Source organism: Equus przewalskii, chromosome 15 (genome assembly GCF_037783145.1).
Source record: "Equus przewalskii isolate Varuska chromosome 15, EquPr2, whole genome shotgun sequence".
NCBI lineage: Eukaryota > Metazoa > Chordata > Mammalia > Perissodactyla > Equidae > Equus > Equus przewalskii.
The window spans coordinates 46426367-46445779 of record NC_091845.1 but is presented as its reverse complement, the minus strand read 5'-3'; the positions used below and the strand labels follow the sequence as shown (position 1 = coordinate 46445779).

General features: G+C 47.0%; 1 long non-coding RNA gene across 1 annotated transcript; it reads right to left on the bottom strand.

Annotated features, from left to right (window-relative positions):
- Positions 1-1741: 1741 nt before the first annotated feature.
- LOC139076172 (uncharacterized) lies at positions 1742-9877 on the bottom strand. The gene is made up of 2 exons (XR_011527491.1): positions 9606-9877; positions 1742-5389 (listed from the first exon to the last, which is right to left on the bottom strand). It is a non-coding gene; the product is annotated as an uncharacterized lncRNA (long non-coding RNA).
- Positions 9878-19413: the final 9536 nt, after the last annotated feature.

Genomic DNA, 19413 nt, shown 5'->3' with positions numbered 1-19413 from the left:
GAGTGCAAGAGCAGCTGGACATTAACCCTTCCTTGAACCACTATGTTGTCGTGCTCTTTCCATCCACCTCAGGGGATTGTGATTTTACTGCCGAGATACCCCATTCCTACAGGTAGGGTGGCCCCCCGCTGCGTGCCCAGCACTCTGTTCCCATACAGCCTTATGGCTCCTTACAGTAAGCACCTGGTCCTCTCCGCCTGAGGTCTTTCTCTGGCTGCAGGGCTGAGCGTGGCTGGTACACAGGGCCCCAGGGAGTTAACCACCCAAGAAGCAGCCTTCAGTCAACTCCTCACCTCCCGGTCAGATCACTCTGAAGCGTGCTCTTCCCTGTTATTCTCAAAGTGCGCTCCCAGGACCAGCAGCATTGGCATCACCTGGGAACATGATAGAAACTAGATTCACAGGGCCCACCACTTCAGACCTACTGGATCAGAAACTCTGAGTGGGGAGCCCAGCATTCTGTTTGCACAGATGCCTTCTGGTGATTCTGATGCACACTCAAATTTGAGGATCTAGTCTACGCAACCTCCTAGAGCTTCCTTTCTCAAAGCCTTGGTTGCTGCAGTGGTAACCTGCTTATTAATTTGTGCTGCTTGGCTCTCGTCGCTTCTCTGTCTTACTCCCCCCGATTCTACTGACGCTTCCTGAGATCATCTCCCAAACAGATGACTTGCGCTCAAATCCCTGGTCCTCTGCTTCCGCAGGAACCCCGTTAAGACAGAGGGTACAAAGGACCCCAAACACCTCTGAGATTTCTCTTCTCTTTCTTATAACCACAGTTGGTTCTAGAGACAACGTGGGGGATGCAAAGCCCTTAATAAGTCCCATCCCGCACACCAACATGTCAACTGGCTCTTCCCGCCCAGGCACCAACTTGTGCCAATGTGTGGCTATACCACTCTGAAAAATGTACCAGTGTCACCTAACCACAAAAGTCACTTCCTTTAAACAGCGGCAACAAAGAGCTGCTCTTTCAACTTTTCATTTCTAATCAAATGGAGGAGTAGAATCAGGCACCACAAAACACTGACTGTAAACTCCACATTTGCAGCCCTACAGGCACCATCCTTTCTTAAAATACAACCTTGCTGGGATTTTCCCCTCCTTGTTCTTTGTAGGCAAGAATTAGTGAGGGAGCACTCCCACATGTTACTGACAGCATGGTGGGCTGGAATGTAGCTTTCTAAAAGGCTAGGATTTGTCCAGCCAGACTCGGGACGTCGGGGTGGGGTGCGTCCTGAGGAGGAGGGTTTCTGCTGCACAGCTCAGGTCCAGTGGACTCAGTAGGCTCAGGCGGAAATCGTGCTGGCTTCCTTGATTTACTGAGTGCCAGAAGCGGGGTAGGTGCTTTCATATGGTATTCTAATTGTCACAACAGCCTCGCACACTGCTGATTACTCACCCATCATGCTAAGGTATATAGGAGTTTCCAGGTCTCGAACCCTACCATTTACAAGAGCTCGCCACGTGTCACCTCCTGTGCCAGCTGTTTAAATGTATGACTTCTGATATCGACCAATCTCATGGTTGCCATCCTAGGGTCTCACAGTGAGGAGAACCAAAAGAAGCAGATATTAACCATGTTGCTAATGGTTACTCTAGAGGAAAGCGGATCCTTCTATTTTTTCAAATCAATAATGACAAGAAATACATTTTAAAGGAAATAAATTAATGCTAATTGCTTCCAAATATGATTGGTAAAACAGACAAATCTTTTTAAGAAAATAAGTATTTTATAATCTTTGGTTTTTGTTAACAGCTTTATTGGGCTTTATTTTACATATAAAAATCACCCATTTCAAGTGTACAAGTCAATGCTTTTTAGGAAATTTACAGAATTGTGCAACTGTCACCATAAATCAGTTTTACAACATTTTCATCCCCAGTAAGATCTCTGGTGCCAATTAGTAGCTAATCTGCATTCCCACCCTGGGCCCGGGCAACTACTAGTCTACCTTCTTTCTCTATAAATTTGAATCTTGCCTGTTTAAAATGCGTTCCTCATCCTCTGTGTTCTCATTTGTCCAACTAGACATTAGACAAGAGACAGCCTGGGATGGTGGCAGAAGCGTGGACCAGGAGCCCAGTGGACATCTCCTCGGCTGGGACGCTCCCCAGGGACGAGGGGCTGGGCAGGTGACTCCTCTTGGGTCTTGATTCTTCCTTGGACTAGTGACCATTGCAACAGGAGGTTGACAAGGTTGCTGAGAGATAACTCATGTGAAAACATGCTGTGAGCTAGGTAGGTGTCATTATCCTGACTCATAGATGAGAAAACCAAACTTAGCAGGCAAGATAATGTTCCCAGTGTCACTCAGATAGAAAGTGACGGAGCTGGAGTTTACACTCAATCTCTCTGGTCCTGAAGCTCAGGTGATTTCTTGTATGCCTCGCTGGTGCCCCAGAAGGGGTCCGGTATCGAGCTTGAGGTACTTTTTCAAGCCTCTGAGTTTCACAAAATAACCCGCTTCTCCAGTGAGCTCACGTATAATTGACCTTCACTGTGAACCGAGAGACAGCTGCCTCCGGCCACCTTAGCAGCCTTCACATGCAGCCCCCACAGCCATGGACGGATCCAGCTAGCAAGAACTTCTCGAGTCTTCTAGATTCAGAGTTCTGCTGTCTGTGTAACTTCCCAGGTGTGTAGCTGCGGCCCAGGCATCTAAGCCGCCTCTCATCCAACATGCTCTTTCCCGTCACTCGGCACCTCCATTTCAAACCGGCTCACAGCAACCGTTCTTAACCAAGGAGCGTCACTGTTCCTGTCTTCAACTCTCCAGCTCTGTTGCCAAACACTCGGGACTCACCTTCCCACCAGCGCAGGGCCACTCCCGCAAGAGGCAGTCTCACGTTCCATGATTCTGACCTTGGTGACTAGACTCTAAGGTTATTCTGTCGTTAGTCATTTGCCAGAGGCGACCAACAGGCTCTGTTCCAGGAAACAAAGGAGCCACAGCTCAAGTGATACCGGGCTTGGAACCTCCCAAATCACCACGCAGTTACAGTACATTTGCCAAAATCACGACCTGAAAAAATGCAAAGCCCCAGACCAGGGCCTCCCTGAGGTTCTGAACTTGCCCATAAGGAGTGGGGGAGGAGGTGCTCACTGGGGAGCTGGAGTCGCTGTGGGTTCCACAGCTGAGGTGGCACAGGACCTCGTGTGGGTCACCTCCCTCTCTCTGGGACGCGGTTTACTCCTTTGCGAGATAAGTTTGGCCAGGTCAGTTTTCTTTTTTTTAAGTTATGTTCTACAGCCTTCTCCCTCCACCCCACAACCCACACATACTAAGTTCTGTTTCTATTGACTTTATATGTTTGGGTTTTATGTACGATTTTATTCCGAAAAGAATTCCACTGCTAAAAAGAATAGAAAAACACTGGGCTTATTGCCTCCAGCCCTAACAAATCATTTAAGACTTTGTAAAAGATTTCTTTCAAACCTGAATGCCCTCCCTGTGATTAATGTCAGGGAGCATTCAGTGGACGAGCCTTCTACAGCTTTCTTTACAGACACCGTCTTAGGGACTCACTGACAGGGGAAGCTGCACCAGTTTTATTTGCAGTAACAGATAAAGTAACAAATGCCATGGAGATCTGGGCAGCTCTTCTCAGCCTTCATGTTGATAATTCGTTTTGGTTCTAACTGCCTCCTACACGTAGATTGTTAAGGGAGTTCAATAAGGAGAGGGTCTCAAGAGACCAGCAGAGTGGGCACAGCACAGGAAAGCGGAAGGTGCTTTGGTAAAGCTGCACTAACGTTTCAGCCAGGGGTCTGTGTCTTCCTTCAGACCCAGCCTCACACCCGTTCAGTCAAGGGTCTGTGCAGGGCTCCCTCATGACGCTCCTGGCGGGGTGAGCCTGTGTGTGAGTGCGCCTGTGTGTGTATCACAAAGACAGACAGTGCTCTTGGAAGGAGGCAGAGAGAGAATAAGGACGGATAAAGGCACAGAGAGAGAAAAATATTCACAGCACAAGATAAAGTTAGATAGAAACAGACATAGACAAACGCCAAAGTGGTGGGTAGGAAGAGAGATGTAGATACAAGAGGAGATAGAAAAATAGAAAGACACAGAGAAACAGAACGAGACATAGTCAGCCCCCAAATATGTGTTGACTATAGCTTAAAAAGGACTTGAGAGAGTTGACACTTATGGGCCATACTTAGATGCTGATTTGAATTAGATGCTGTAAAAAAAAATTAATGAGGGCCGGCCCCATGGCCGAGTGGTTACGTTCGTGCTCTTCACTTCAGGGCCTTGGGGTTTCACTGGTTTGGATCCTGGGCTCAGACGTGGCACAGCTCATCAAGCCATGCTGAGGTGGCGTCCCATATACCACAACCAGAGGGACCTGCAACTAGAATATACAACTATGTACTGGGGGGCTTTGGAGAGAATAAGAAAAAACAAAATAAAAGATTGGCAACAGATGTTAGCTCAGGGCCAATCTTTATTTTTTTTTTATTTTTATTTTTTTTTTTATTAATGTTATGATAGATTACAACCTTGTGAGATTTCAGTTGTACATTTTTGTTAGTCATGTTGTGGGTACACCACTTCCCCCTCCGTACCCTCCCCCCACCCCCCCTTTTCCCTGGTAACCACCGATCAGATCTCCTTCTCAATATACTAAATTCCACCTATGAGTGGAGTCATATAGAGTTCGTCTTTCTCTGACTGACTTATTTCGCTTAACATAATGCCCTCGAGGTCCATCCACGTTGTTGTGAATGGGCCAATTTCGTCTTTTTTTATGGCTGAGTAGTATTCCATTGTGTATATATACCACATCTTCTTTATCCAATCATCGGTTTCTGGGCATGTAGGCTGGTTCCACGTCTTGGCTATTGTAAATAATGCTGCGATGAACATAGGGGTGCAACGGACTCTTGAGATATCTGATTTCAGGTTCTTAGGATAGATACCCAGTAATGGGATGGCTGGGTCATAGGGTATTTCTATTTTTAACTTTTTGAGAAATCTCCATACTGTTTTCCATAGTGGCTGTACCAGTTTGCATTCCCACCAACAGTGTATGAGGGTTCCTCTTTCTCCACAACCTCTCCAACATTTGTCGTTCTTGGTTTTGGATGTTTTTGCCAATCTAACGGGGGTAAGGTGATATCTTAGTGTAGTTTTCATTTGCATTTCCCTGATGATTAGCGATGATGAACATCTTTTCATGTGTCTATTGGCCATATTCATATCTTCTTTTGAGAAATGTCTGTTCATGTCCTCTGCCCATTTTTTGATCGGGTTGTTTGTTTTTTTGTTGTTAAGCAGTGTGAGTTCTTTGTATATTATGGAGATTAACCCTTTGTCGGATAAGTGGCTTGTAAATATTTTTTCCCAATTAGTGAGCTGTTTTTTTGTTTCAATTCAGGGCCAATCTTTAAAAAGAAAAAGCAATGAGACAATTGGAGAAATTCGAACACTGACTTGATGTTTGATAATATTAAGGAATTATTGCTAACTCTTTTGAGTATGTTAATGAGATCATGGTTATGGTTTTAGAGTCCTTATCATTTAGAGACACCTTCTGAAATATTTATGAGTGATGTCCAAGCTTGCTTCAGAATAACATGGGCGGAACAGTGGGTGAGGATGCCCATGATTGTGGAAACTAGGGGATGGGCGCATGGGGGTTCCTTATATTATTCTGATACTTTTGCGTTTGTTTCACATCTTCTATAATATCAAGTTTAAAAATATTTGTTGAACAAGTCAGGCATTGTGTGAGGAATGGGAGGTAGGGTGAATAAAGACAGAGACACAGAGAGACAGACACGGAGATGGAGGGATGGAGACAAAGACAGAGGCAGGAAAAAACCCAGAGAGACAAAGAAAAGAGGGAGAGAGAGGGAGAGAGGGAGGGCGGGGTGCTTGGGTGCTCAAGGCCGTATGCAAAAAGCAGGCTTCATCCCAATGATGTTGAGATATTGGCAAATATTCCAGCATTCTTGGGCCATCCCAGACCAGGGTTAAAACTGAAATGATGTGGACGGTAATCACTCCCCACCGTGACCAGCCGATACAGGCTTTCAGCTCCTGGCAAAATCTCTGTACTGTGTTTCTAGGAGTCCTTTGTGAGCTCAAGCCCAAGTCCACTCAGCCACCACGTGGGGTCCCCGGGCTTCCCTGCCTCTTCCACTGGCCCTTGGCCCAGAGTGCTGCCTCTGTTGGGCACCTCTGTCCTTCCCTCTCCCTGGTCACTGGGGTTTCTTCTGGTCATTGCTCCTACTTCCAGTGGGTACTCCTATGCATAGTGAGCAACTCGATCCTTCCCTCCCACTAGTCATGGCAACCATGCCTGCTGGACATTGCCATCTCTGCCAGGCTGTGCTTCACCCAACACTAGGAGCTGCCACCTTTGCCAAAGAAACTGCTAGAGCTCTCCACGCAATGAAATGCATAACAGTCTGTGTGGTGTCTCTCCACCTCACAACTCTTCTTCCAACAGCCCTTTCCATGTATACTCATAGAGCCCTCTTTTCCAGGACAGACTTCAGTGTGAGGGACAAATCCCAGGGACAGCCACTACACTGTGCTCAGCAATGCCCCCCTTCTAGCAACCAAGGTCAAACTGACCGCTCTTCAGATGGTCTCCTTCCTGTGAGATTCTGAGGTCCCCAGAAGGCCTGCCCCTCTACTTCCCACCCCAAAATGTCTCAGCCAGCCAGAGACTGTGCTTGGTAGAAAGCAGATCCCTCCTCACACAGTTATCAGGAAGCAGAACTCCTGGTGGGAACACTGCAGTCCCTGTGCCCTGTGCTGCCACATTCCAGGGCGTGGCTCCTCCTTAGCCCCATCCTCTCCCTCAGAGTCTTCCTCTGGATTTAAATTCAAGGGGACATTGTGAGCCTGCTGGACCCTGGTGTCCATTCAGACTTCTTCCTCTGAGTCCTAAGAGGGAGAAATGTGTTTTCCAACAGAGGGAGAAACTTCCATCAATGAAGGAATGATTCCTAAAATCATTCTCTGAGTGTATGGATGTGTGCAAAGGATGCCTTGGTGCAAAGGGATGGATTTCATCTTAAGGCATGGCTGATCTCTTGCTCCTCTTTCCTTTGGAAAAGGAAGGAAAGGCTGCTGGCCATGACTGAAGTGGTGCCTGTAAAGCATATGGTATTGAGCCTTTCACCTGTGGGGTCTCTGTAAACAAGCGCTCCTCCCTAAGTCCTGCCCTTCCCTCCGACTCCCACCAGGAAGACCTCTTCTCTGTAGAGCAGGCAGACCTACTGGTCGCCCTTCTCCAGGGGGAATGTGCATCCGAACCCCTCTCTGTGCATTCGGGTGGAGATTAGGGAGCAGGTTTAGGGCCGAGGCCAAGAAGCCTGACAGAGGGGTAGATGGAAACGGACTAGAGGCTGATGGACTACCCTAAAAAAGAAAAAGGGGGGCATAGAATAAAACTTAACCAACTTTTTGCTTAGATTTAGCAAGTGTTTATTGTACATCTACTACGTGTGAAGCATTATGCTAGGTGTTTTCACATCCTATGGGATGCATATTATTATTTTAATCATAATAACAACTATTATTATTATTATAACCACAGCTAGCATTTATTGAGCATTTACTATGTACCAGGTGTTGTGCTCTGTGCTCTATACACACTGTCTCATTTAATTTTCACAATCCAGTAAGGGAGGTACGTTTGTAACTCTCATTCCACTAATGAGAAAGGGAGGTCTGGGAGAGTGGGGAGTCCCAGATCCCACCTGAGTCGATGTCTGATGGCTCCAGTCTTTCCGACCCAAGGCTTGAGCTAGGGAATGCTTGGTTATTAGGGCTCGAAGGCTCTGGAGGTTGAGGCTGTATAACTTTGAGAAACTTGTTATGAGGTTCTGATGCTGCTTGGACTTTCTAAGGCAATGACTGGCTCTGAATCAGAAAGTGAATAGGCAGCAGACGGGCTTTCTCTGTTGTAGGCAGAGTGTCAGCCCTGCTTGAGACACTGAACCCCCGAGACAAGGCAGCACCTCTGCCTCAGCCCCTCATTGCTTAAGCAAGACGGCATCCCGGCCCCCATTCAGCCAGATGTTTTTTGACAATCCCATACAGGGCTTTATGTCACTCAGCTATGTCGGTGTTAAGATGAGTGTCACCACCATTAGCCTCAGGTGCAGAGCTGGCATGTAGGAGAGGACCCCTTCCCCTGCCATTTCTCTCATGCCAGCTTGGAAGATTCGCACTTACTTTTATGTTTTACTCCCTGCCAAATTCAGTTACAGTCGTGCTGACTGTCAAATCTCTGCTCCATTAAAGAGATTTCCAGAAGCATGGATGTGGCGTCTAGCCTAGCAATCCCTTCAAGACCTGGAAGTCCAAAAGTCCTCTATTGACTCCCCGCTCTCATCTCCGCATTGCCCTTGTGAAATCAACTGGGGAGAAGTACAGGGTGTCATTAGAGACTCTTGAGGTCTCCCAAAGCTTGGCTACTCGAAGTGTGTCCCACAGACCAGTGGCATCAGCTTCCCTTGTTAGATCTGCTGAATCGGGACTCATGATTTAACAAGGCCCCAGGTGGTTCATATCTATATTAGAGTTTGAGAAGGACTGTTAAAGCAGTGGTTCTCACACTTGGCTGCACACTGGAACCAACTGGGGAGTTCTAAAAAACCAATGCCTGGTCGCAACTCCTAGAGATTCGATTCCTTGGTCTGGGGGTGGCTTGATTAAGAAATTATTAAAAGGGGCCGGCCCAGTGGCACAGTGGTTAAGTTCGCACATTCCGCTTCTCAGGCGCCCGGGGTTCGCCGGTTCGGATCTCAGGTGCAGACATGGCACCGCTTGGCAAGACGCATGGTAGGCGTCCCACATATAAATTAGAGGAAGATGGGCATGTATGTTAGCTCAGGGCCAGTCTTCCTCAGCAAAAAGAGGAGGACTGGCAGTAGTTAGCTCAGGGCTAATCTTCCTCAAAAAAAAGAAAGAAAGAAAGAAAGAAATTATTAAAATATTGAAAGGTCTCCAGGAGATCCCAACGTGCAGCTGGGGCTGAAAACCGCTGGCTTGGATGACACCCCCTTTACCTTACATGAGTGGGATTGAGAGGAGCGGCCCACTTGCAGGAGTTCTATCACCCAGGGGGCCGAGGGTGAGTCCCTCCCAGGACTTGGGCTCCAGGCTAGCCCCTCCTTCTTGTTCCCTGGCAGGAAGAGCAGACACTACTTTCTTTTGCAATAAACAAAGGGAGCTTCTTTGCTATCATTTCATGGGAAGGTGGGAGGTGGGGAACAGCAGGATGCTTCCATTTTCCTGTGCCCAGGTAGCCACAGTCCCTGGCAGGAAAGAAGGAGTTACTGGCCAGTTCATCTGAAGGCCAAACACCCGTGAGTGCCTTTCCTGAAGGGCGGAAAAGCAAAGAAAGGAGTTGGACTTGGGCTGCTGCCTCGCCTTGCTCTTATGGGAAAAACAGAAGTTATAGTGGGAGTGGTGTGGGGAGTGGGTGTTGATGGCCCCCCTGGCATCTCCCCAGCTGGTGACCTGCAGCCCTGACAGTGGTGGCTTGTGAATTGCAGCAGTGACAGGCAGTCACTCCCCCTGCTCCGTCCACCCAGGCCCTGCCTGCTCTCTGCTTCCCTGCAGGGACTGAGAACTCACCCACTGCAGAGGCCCCAAGTCTTGGCTGTTTCCTCCGTGCAGCTATTTTGGGAACAGGAACTCGGATGTTTGGGTGGAAGAGAAGTAGCCAAGAGCCTGGAGGCAGGTGGGCTGGAGTGGAGGGCCAGCAGCTCAGACACGGAAAACGCCCCATGCCCAGAGCAGAGGCAGCCTCTACTGGCCTCTGCTTGGGCACAAAAGCATGGTCACATGGCCACCGGGTCTGCACTTGAAAGAGCTCCCATTGTCTATGCTTTCAGGGAACCAGACTCAGGGAGATCTGACTTTTTTTTGTCTTAAAGCAACAGGGGCGAAGGCCAACTGCATGTTCAGCTCTGGAAGGGCGTCTGCTCACGCACACAGGCCAAACAGACCTCTCCAAGTTTGTTTTTCTGACACATGGGAAACCACGCAGTTCAGAGAAAATTCATCTCACATGCTGGGGCCTGCTTTCCCGGAACGTGTCCAGTGACTGCTGTGTCAACACTGCCGCACTCAGCAAGTTGCCCTCCAATGGGATGATGTGATTTGCTAAGGGAAAAACACAGCCCAGACCCTGAGGGGGACTGTGCATAGTTCAAAGGGAGGGTGGGCTTCCAATTGGACAAGGTGCTTCCCCGATTACACAGTTGTCACTGACCCCCTCCAAAGCCACCACTGCATCCCCTAGGATTCCCTATTCCCAGACAGGGCTGCGTCTGTGTGCTCAGCTGCTGACTGTCCTACTCTTAAAGACCCTAGGGGGAGGGAATGTGTGGAGGGAGGGCGAGGCTGGGGGTTCAGGATGTTTCTCAGCTTCTCTGATAAACTCTGCTGGGAGGCAGCTCAGTGTAAGAGGAAAGGGCTTTGGCGTCTCAGAGACCAGATGTAAATCCCCACGTTGCTGTGTACTAGGCTTGCCAGTTCTCTAAAATGAGGATGAGGGTTTCCTCCTTGTAGAGACTCTCCAAGAGTGGGGGGTGGGGTTAAGGATGATGGAGGTGCTTACCTTAGGTTGGGGACATCATAGGTACTCACTAAAGGCTGGTTCCCCCTCACCAGTTTGTCCTTGGAGGCCTAGTGGATGGTTCTAACTGTCTCATCAGCTACAGTTTAAGGCCAAATCCTCTTTGCTTTCAGGAGACAGAGGACAGCTGCTCCCTCAAGTGAGAATGTTTTGAGTATGGAATTCCACAGTCAAAACAGCTCTCCAGATGCCAAGTGCAGCAATAGAAACCTTTTCTTTCTCCCCACGGAGTAAGCCCCAGTTCCACTGGGCAGCAGGAAACTTTATCCAGTTCACGGTAAGGATTCCAGTCATCTCAGGATCTGCAACCTGCCTTTTGGTCATAGCACAGCCCAAAATGACCCTGTGAGATTTTTGTCCCTCTCCTCCTGGTTCTGACTACACTGCTAGGCTCTCAGGAGTAGGCAGCCAGTGGGGGTCTGTGGTGACTGGCTGTGGGTTGGGAGGGAGCAGCCACCTTGTTCTCCTCTGCTTTGGGTGCCTGTGTTGAAACAGTGGCCACCTTCTCCACACGGGTGCACAGAATACGGGCAGCCCTGCTGAGGCGCGTTGCTCATGTGATTCATACTCTGGGTGTGGCTAGTGAGTGGTCTGGTCTCCAAAAAGCTCCCTGAGAACCAAGTCAGCTATGCTTCCCTTTGGCCCTCACCATCAAACTGGACCCCCTTCCACTGTGTGTCTCCTTCAATCACCTCACTCACTTGGTACCTTCCAAGGGAGCATCTGGCTCCTTCCACTGGACCATCGGGTTACGGGACCATCGGGATCTCTCCACACCACACCATAGCTGGAGAAAGTGCTGCCTGTCTCCCTCCTTTCTCTTGCACCAGCTCCTTCCACCCTGCTGGCTCCAGCTGGGTGCCTGGGTGAGATTGCCACCTTTGAAACCTTCAGAAGAGAAGCAAAAGGCCTTCCTCTTCTCTCTCAGCTCTCCCCAAACCTCATGAAGAACCTCTTCTAGTTCTTGCTCCTACCTCTAATGGTGATGATGACGATGATGATGATGACGATGATGGTGATGATGACGATGATGGTGATGATGATGTGGGTGTGTGTACAATGGAACACAGGGCTTCTCACTCTTGATCTTTAAACTCTGTTCTCCTCCAGTCAGGCAGAAGGACAGCTTGATTTTGTCTCTGGACACCTCTTTGCCTCAATCTGTCCAGTCTCAAACTTGGAGCCGTGTTCTTGTTTGGAGATTCTAGCAGGGAAGCACAGCTACTCTTATACCCCGGACTGAAGAATGGTCCTCTTTTATCTGGCAAGGTTGTCCTCTTCCACCCAGCATGCAGCTTCAGGAGGGAGGCACGTGGAGCAGGGAGGGAGTAAGAGGACACCTGCCTAGCCAGCCAGATCAGCTGAATCAACCCTGGCAATCAATGGGGTGACAGAAGTTGCAGCCAGGTCACCCTCACATCCTTAGAGCTGTGTTCTTTAGCAACTTTAGGGTAAGAGGTTTTGTTCCCAGTGCTGGTGGCATCTCTGTCACAATGGATGGTGTTGATTTTAGTTTCCAGTTGGTAGGGAGTCCCAAAAGGAAGTCATAGGGGATCAAAAGAGGGCACATTTACTCAATATTTCACATATCAACCAGCGACAGTTATGTAATTTTTAAGTTAACTGGTTTCAATTCCCCTCTCAACTTGTCCCCTAGCCCCTGGCAATCATCTCATGGTGACTTTGGGTGCTTTGCTTCAGATCTCTGAACCTCAATTTTCTAAGACTGGATCATCTCTAAGGTCCCTTCCAGCTCTAAACTTCTAACATGGATGTGTTTGGGATTCTGGACAAGCCTCTATGTGCTGAGCCCTGACATCCATGTGAAATACAGTGAGTCCTCCTCAGACTCCAATCTCTCTAGTAATGGAGGGGAGGTCTGGTATAGATTCAATATAATCCACTGATAATCCAAAACCCCACAGTAGCCTTTGGTTTTGATCTCCTGTGGTAGAACAGTGAACAAGCTGCAAAATTGACCAATTTGAATTCTACCTGTCCCTTCCCCTTCTATCCTCTCAAAGACATTCTAATTTGATCTGTAATGTGGCCAAAGCGCAGACAGTATAAGGGAGGAGAAGCCAGAGGCATGAAAAATCCCCAAACTGGATCATCCACCCTCTGGATAATGGGCAGTTGCCTGAACAGAATGCTCAATGAGCACTCGTCCTTTTTCAAGCCAGCCCCCGTCCCATGCTGCAATAGCTGTAATCTCCATGGAAAAATGCATTAAACTGTCCAACTCCTTAGACAAATTCCACCATGCCTCACTCAATTCATAGGCAGGCTAGATTTTCTGAAATGGAGAAACTGGTTAATTCTCATTTGGAAGTAGCAGAATTTAAAACACCTTATCAAAATGCTAGTCTGGGGGGGGGGGGTGGGTGGTGGGACCCAAGGACTATGTTTTCTGCTGTCTAGACAACTAAAAGCAAACAAACTTGCACAAAATTTTTATGTTTGTCTTCCTAATTATAAATGTCCTTGTATGAACACCTCTCAACCCATGAATGTACGTGACTTGTAAATATTGCTGAAATCCCACATGAACTCAACTGGCCTCTCTCTACACCATGATCTTTTTTAGGGGATGGGGGTACCCATCCTTGCTAACCATAATCTCTATGTATCTCATTTTACATCTTTGAAGAAGAAAATCTGATTGACTCTTGGCCAGCCAGTGGACAGGCTGCCTTTGGGTCAGACGAAGATATGTTCATTGTCTGCTCTACCACAGTCCCTGCCTGGAGGAGGCTGCCTCATATATCTTAAAACTCTGACCACAGGTATTTGGACTAGGAGCGGACATCTGAGCTGGGTGGTGCTTATAAAACTCTTGGGCTCTATGGTAATAGACTAGACCAGCCACGTGGAAAGATCCTTCCCCACCGTGGATCCTGTGGTCAGCAAGTGGACTGCATGAGTCTCTGCAAGTCCCTCAAGCTCTAATGTTCTATATCTTTCCTAAGCGTAAAGACTCCTACAGTCTCACAGACCAGATCCCAGCAGGGATGAGGACTCATCGGGACAGAGCGCTCACCTCTGGGCAGGCTGGTAGCTGACATTCAGGTGGTAGAGAGGGCTGGGAGTCAACAGAAATGGAGAAAAATCAGGGACCAGGACTATGTTGACTGTGACCCCTAGGAAGGAGGAGTACAACCAAAGACCAAGGCTAAAACAGGTGTCACTGGATGCCTTGGCAGGGTTGGACTCCTGGATGCTTCTGGCATAAGGAGTTGGGGGGCCCCATCTCTACCCTCTGACTTACCCTGGGGCTGAGGAAGACTCAAACTCTGCCCATACTTGGAGTTAGGCCCCCCAGATTCCCTTTACCTGCTGGTGTACTCAGCCCCCGGCTGCTGTGAGTGTTGGCTGCTGACAGCTCATAGTTTTTTCCTTCTCCAGAGGATTGCCCTTGGCTGAATCTGAGGTTAGTTGTGTATCTCACCCTCTAGAGGCAGCCCATGACTGACTGATGCAGGGGTACAAAAGGCCAGCTCCTGGCTTTAAGGTGGGACTAACTTTATGTTGCAATTAATCCTCCAGAGCACCCCACTGGAGATAAGGCTGAGGCTTATCTCCAGTGGGACCACATCCCTGCTTAGCTCCTTTCTTGCCGCATCCTGCTCCCTCCATACACCTTCTCCTGAGACCTTCCTTCAGTAAATCCTGTGCCTTTGAATACCTATCTCGGGCTCTGCTTTTAGGGATCCCTGTCTAAGTGACATTTTGCTGCTGAACACTTGGGAAAGGCATGTATCTTAGAGATTCCATGGGAACCACCTTTTTATGTCTACTTCTTTTGTGACTTTGGTATCTTTCATTTTAACAAGGGGGATCCAACATGGTGGATTTATCAAGACTCTTAAGAATAACATAACCGCGACTCCTCAAGGTTGGTTCATTTAGAGTAGAAAGATAATTTTTTTGATGTTAAGGGAGGTTTTAGTTTATTACAGGCTGATAAAAATTTGTATTGTTAACAATTGAGTTAGGAAAAAAGAATGTATTTGTGTTATTTGAATTGCTTTCTAAACAAACAAATTAATAGAAATTGCTTAAAGACTGTAGTATAGGCATTTCTGTTCTGGACTTTTGCTTTCCTGTTTTCCTCTTAGTCCTTCTCCCCCTCTTCTTCTTCTTTTCCTTTCTCTCCCTCATACTGTCACCTTCTCACTGTGATATTCATCTCAAAAATTTCAGCGTCTGGCCCCGTGGCATAGTAGTTAAGTCCAGAGCACTCTACTTTGGCAGCCCAGGTTCATGGTTTTGGATCCTGGGTGTGTACCTACACTGCTTGTCAAGCCATATTGTGGTGGCGACCTACATACAAAATAGAAGACGGGCACAGATGTTAGCTCAGGGATAATCTTCCTCAAGCAAAAATCCAAAAAAAAAAAAAGAGGAAGATTGGCAATGGATATTAGGTCAGAGCTAATCTTACTCACAAAAAAAATTTCAGCTTCTTGAGTCACTCCAGTGGGTACATCTTCTCAAAAGAGCTCTGTATTCCCTTCTCATCTTTCAAACAATCATTTCAAGCATAGTTCCTGCTCTTAAGAAAGAAGCTCTGCTTCCTGACTCACCCCACCATGCTGTTACCAGGAGTTTCCATGACGACTTTTGGTTCTGAGCTGTCCCTCTGCTTATCTGGGAGTTCATCCAGTTGGCCAGTGCAGCCTCACTCTGCCTCCTTTCTTCATTTCGGTTCCTCAAACTGGCCTCTTGCCCAAGGCTTTCCCCCTTACCCGGTTCTGCCCATGGTGGCCACGGCTGCTCTTGATAGTCATTGAAGACCATGGCAAGAGCAAAAACACAGGAGTCTACAATTGCTTTGTGGGTTGGTGTGTGAGTTTTCTATGCCACAAAACAAATTATCACAAACTAAGCAGCTTAAAACAACATCTATTTGTTAGCCCACAGTTCTATAGGTCAAAAGTCCTTGTGCCTGTTGACCAGATTCGCTGCTTGCAGTCTCACAGTCAAGGTGTTCTTATTTGGAGACTTTGGGGGGAAAATCCAAGCTCCTTCATATTGTTGGTAGAATCCAGTTCCTTGGGGTTGTAGGATGAAGGTTTCTGTCTGCTTGACAGCTCTTGGCCAGGATTTGCTCTCAGCTCCTAGAGGCCAGCTGCCCCTACCTGGCACATGGCCACTTCCATCTTCAAGTTGGTCATGGTGACTCTCCCTTGCATTAATTTCCTTTTCTACTTTGAATCTCCTACTTGCTCTGTCTCTGATCTCTCCAGACCCAGATTTAAAGGGCTCATGTGATTAGGTCAGGCCTCTTGGGATAAAATCCCTTTCTTAAAATCAACTGTGACATATAACATAATCTAATCACAGGGAGGATAGCCCATCTTATTCACACAGGGAATGTATGCCAGGGGGTAGGAATTTGGAGGTACATCTTAGAATTCTGCCTACTGCAGTTTCTCATTTCTCACTTTCGGTTCACAGTGCCTGGCTTCTACCTTGGCTAGAGTTGGGTACAACAACCTTTTCTGGCCTTGTGGTGAGATATGGTGTTCCTGGGTGTCAGGCCGTTGAAAATGTACCCTAACCTCTGTACAAGTGCTCAGCATAGGGGTATGGTGGGAAGCCCATCCAGGGAGACCAGCTGGGACACACCTAGATCTGAGCCCACCCACCTCTGAGCCCTGACACAGCTATACTACCAAGAAAAAAATGAGCTTTTCTTAAATTTTTGTTTTTGATTAGGAAAGTAATACATGCTCTTGGGTAAGTGCTATATGTATTATACAGCCATTTAACATGATGTGAGAAAATTCATGATCAAATATATATATAATCATCTTTGGAATTATGAATGTTTTCTGTACATGTATGGAGATAACCACTGTTAACATTTTGTCCATGGACCCATCCGTTCTTTGTATTTAACCATTCTCTGTGCACACATGCACACACATGCAAATGTGTGCACACACATCCCACGTGAACAGACTTGCATAAATACATATATAGAAACTTACATTGCAATCATAATGTATGTACTGCTGATTTTCTAGTGCTTATTTCATTTTTCTCATGTCATATTAAGTGGCTGCATAATATTTCTTGCACCTATTCAAGAGCATGGGCTCTGTAGCTGGGTTGCCCGAGTCCTTACTAGCTCTGGTCCCGTTGACTTATCCCTTCTGACGCTCAGTGTTCTTAGCTGTAAAATGGATACAATACTTGTACCTCCTTTAAAAAGGGTTTGTGAAAATTAAATGAGTTTGTAAAGGAGTTAGAGCACAGTGCTTGGCACGCAGGAGGTGCTCAAAAATTATCAATTACTGTAATATAATTGTTGTGGCTGTTATTCAAATTCCAATTGATGGGCATTTAAGTTGTGTTCAGTATTTCACCACTATGAATAGCCTGTGTTGACCATTCTTGTAGATAAATCTGTGCACATCTGATGATTTCTTTGGAATAAATTGCTAAAAATAGAACCTCCAGATTGAGAGAGAGTTTTTGTATATATGCCGCCAAGCTGCCCTGTTGGAAGCGTGTGCCCAGGCACACTCACAGCAGCAGGGCAGGCAAGCTCCAGAGGAACCCAAGATTGTGGCCACTATCCCCACATCGCACAGTCACATGGGGGCTGCTCTGAAAAGACAAGACACACATAAAGAATTAATCTCCAGATCTAACTCAGGTGTGACAGTCACTTGCAAAGTGTGACAAATAATTTATTGTGGATAATAATGAAAATTTCCAAATTTGTAAGTGATCTACTTTTTCATCCAAATGAGAATGGATTCCATGCTATTTTTAAAACACCAGGGCTCCTTGCTGTGTGTTCTGATATGCTTTTTTGAAGAGCAGAAGTATAATTATAAGAATATGTGTTTCTTTTGTAACTATTACGAAGGACAATAAAAGTTATATTTTTACAAAAGCCTACATTTAGAGATTATCCTTGGGCAGCTGAGAGGACATCTCTTCCTCATGATGTTCAGGATCTTACAGATAAGGTCAGTTTCTAGGATGAGTAAAGTCAGATAACTTCAAAATCATTATATTAAAAAAATAAATATAAAACTAGCAAGTGGCATTGACGTTTGGATACTATGGTTTTTTTCATGACTCCAATCGGCATAATCTCTGTGCCCTGTAGGGACAGAGAGCAGGGATTGTTAGGTTGATCCGAGACAGGGGCTGGTAGAGCAGGTAGACGGGAAGCATACTGGGGATGCTGTCAAGAAAGTGTGATGAGCAGCGAGCCTCAGGTCTAGGCTGCATAGGAGAGGAAGCCAGGACATGCCTGGGATGAGAAAGAAAGGATGGGAGGACAAGAAGCTCTCAATACCGTCAAAGAACAGGTGTAATTCCAGGTGAGTTCAAAAGCTTGGAGGACAGGTGGTGAGCTCAGAAATGGGTATAACCAAATTTAAAATTCCTAAAGTTCTGGGAGAGATTGTGTTGTTGACTGTTGACTCGGATGCGGGACAAGGTTGCTGAAATTATGGTTTGGAAACCCTGTCAGTGAGCTTTGCTGTGTATCAAACAACGTCAAAACTTAGTGGCTTAAAACAACAATCAAAACATAGTAGCGCCGGGTAGAATAGTGACTCTAGAAAAAGTTGTGAGGGGCAGCAAGGCTTGGGTGTTCAAACTACTGTTGAGTGAACAGTTCTAGCAATCTGGAAGGCCAATCTCGTCTTTCCAAAGGAAGCACTCCATTCCACTTGCTAGAAAATCGTTCCTTGGGTCAAACTGAAACCTGCCTTCCTGAAATTTCCACCTGTAGGTGCCAGTTCTGTGCATGGGGCCAGAGGGAGTGGTGAATCTGTGTCCTCTGTTACACAGTAACTCAAGGAGACCCTGAGATGCTAAGGGGGAGCGATCCTGTTCATCTTGTGGGTAAAGTCCCTTCATGTGCTTGAAGTTCCTGATTGAATCTCCCCTCTGCGTCACCCCATGAACAGCTGTGCACAGATGCCCATTGCTCCTGACTCAGATAACAAAGTAGTTCTCCCCTGGGAGGAGAGACAGGCGTCACCGACCAGGAAGGGAGAGCTGTTTTTGAATCCTCTGGAGGGGCAGCTGCAAAAGAGAGAGTGTGGTCATTAGACAGATTCTCCTGGCGTCCCTAAAGCCTAAAATAGCTAATTGAGGCAAAGGTCGGTTTCCTGAGCCTAACTTACACACTTCATGTTCTTTTGCTTCTCCACTACTTTATAAGCGTAGATTTAGTCGAAACAAACTTACAGCCTTAAGAGAAGAAAAAAATTTACCAAGGGATTTTATCTACATTATTTTATGTAAACCCTTTAATAACCCTGCAAGATAGATTGCATCATTTCCATTTTATAGGTGAGAAAATTTGAGCCTCAGAAAAAGCTTGAGTGGTCAATCTACTATTACCAAGCCAGGCCAGCCTTATTCTGGGCAAGCTGGAAGCCAGCACCCACCCGCCACGTGTAGAGGGGGATTTGGGAGGAGACCTGGGTTCGGGGCACTAATGTACATGGACGTATATGTTTCTCATTATCGTGAGCTAGGCAAGAGCAGTGTCTCAGAGGCCAGGAAGCAGGGCTCTTTGTGACCGTGTGTTGCAGCAGAGGCAGTGGAACACCTGCCATCCTGCCTTTGCTGCCAGGCACCACAGTCAGAGGTGAGGGCAGAGGCCATTGTAGAATTGAACGGGAAGAGAGCAAAAGAGGCTTGGAGCGAAAGGGGGCTCCTAAAACAGCACAGGATTAAACACTGCTAACTCCTGGAGAAGATGGATTGCAGGCGAATTCGAGTTATTGAAGACTGAGCAGGTTTTCAGCACTACTGCCTCGC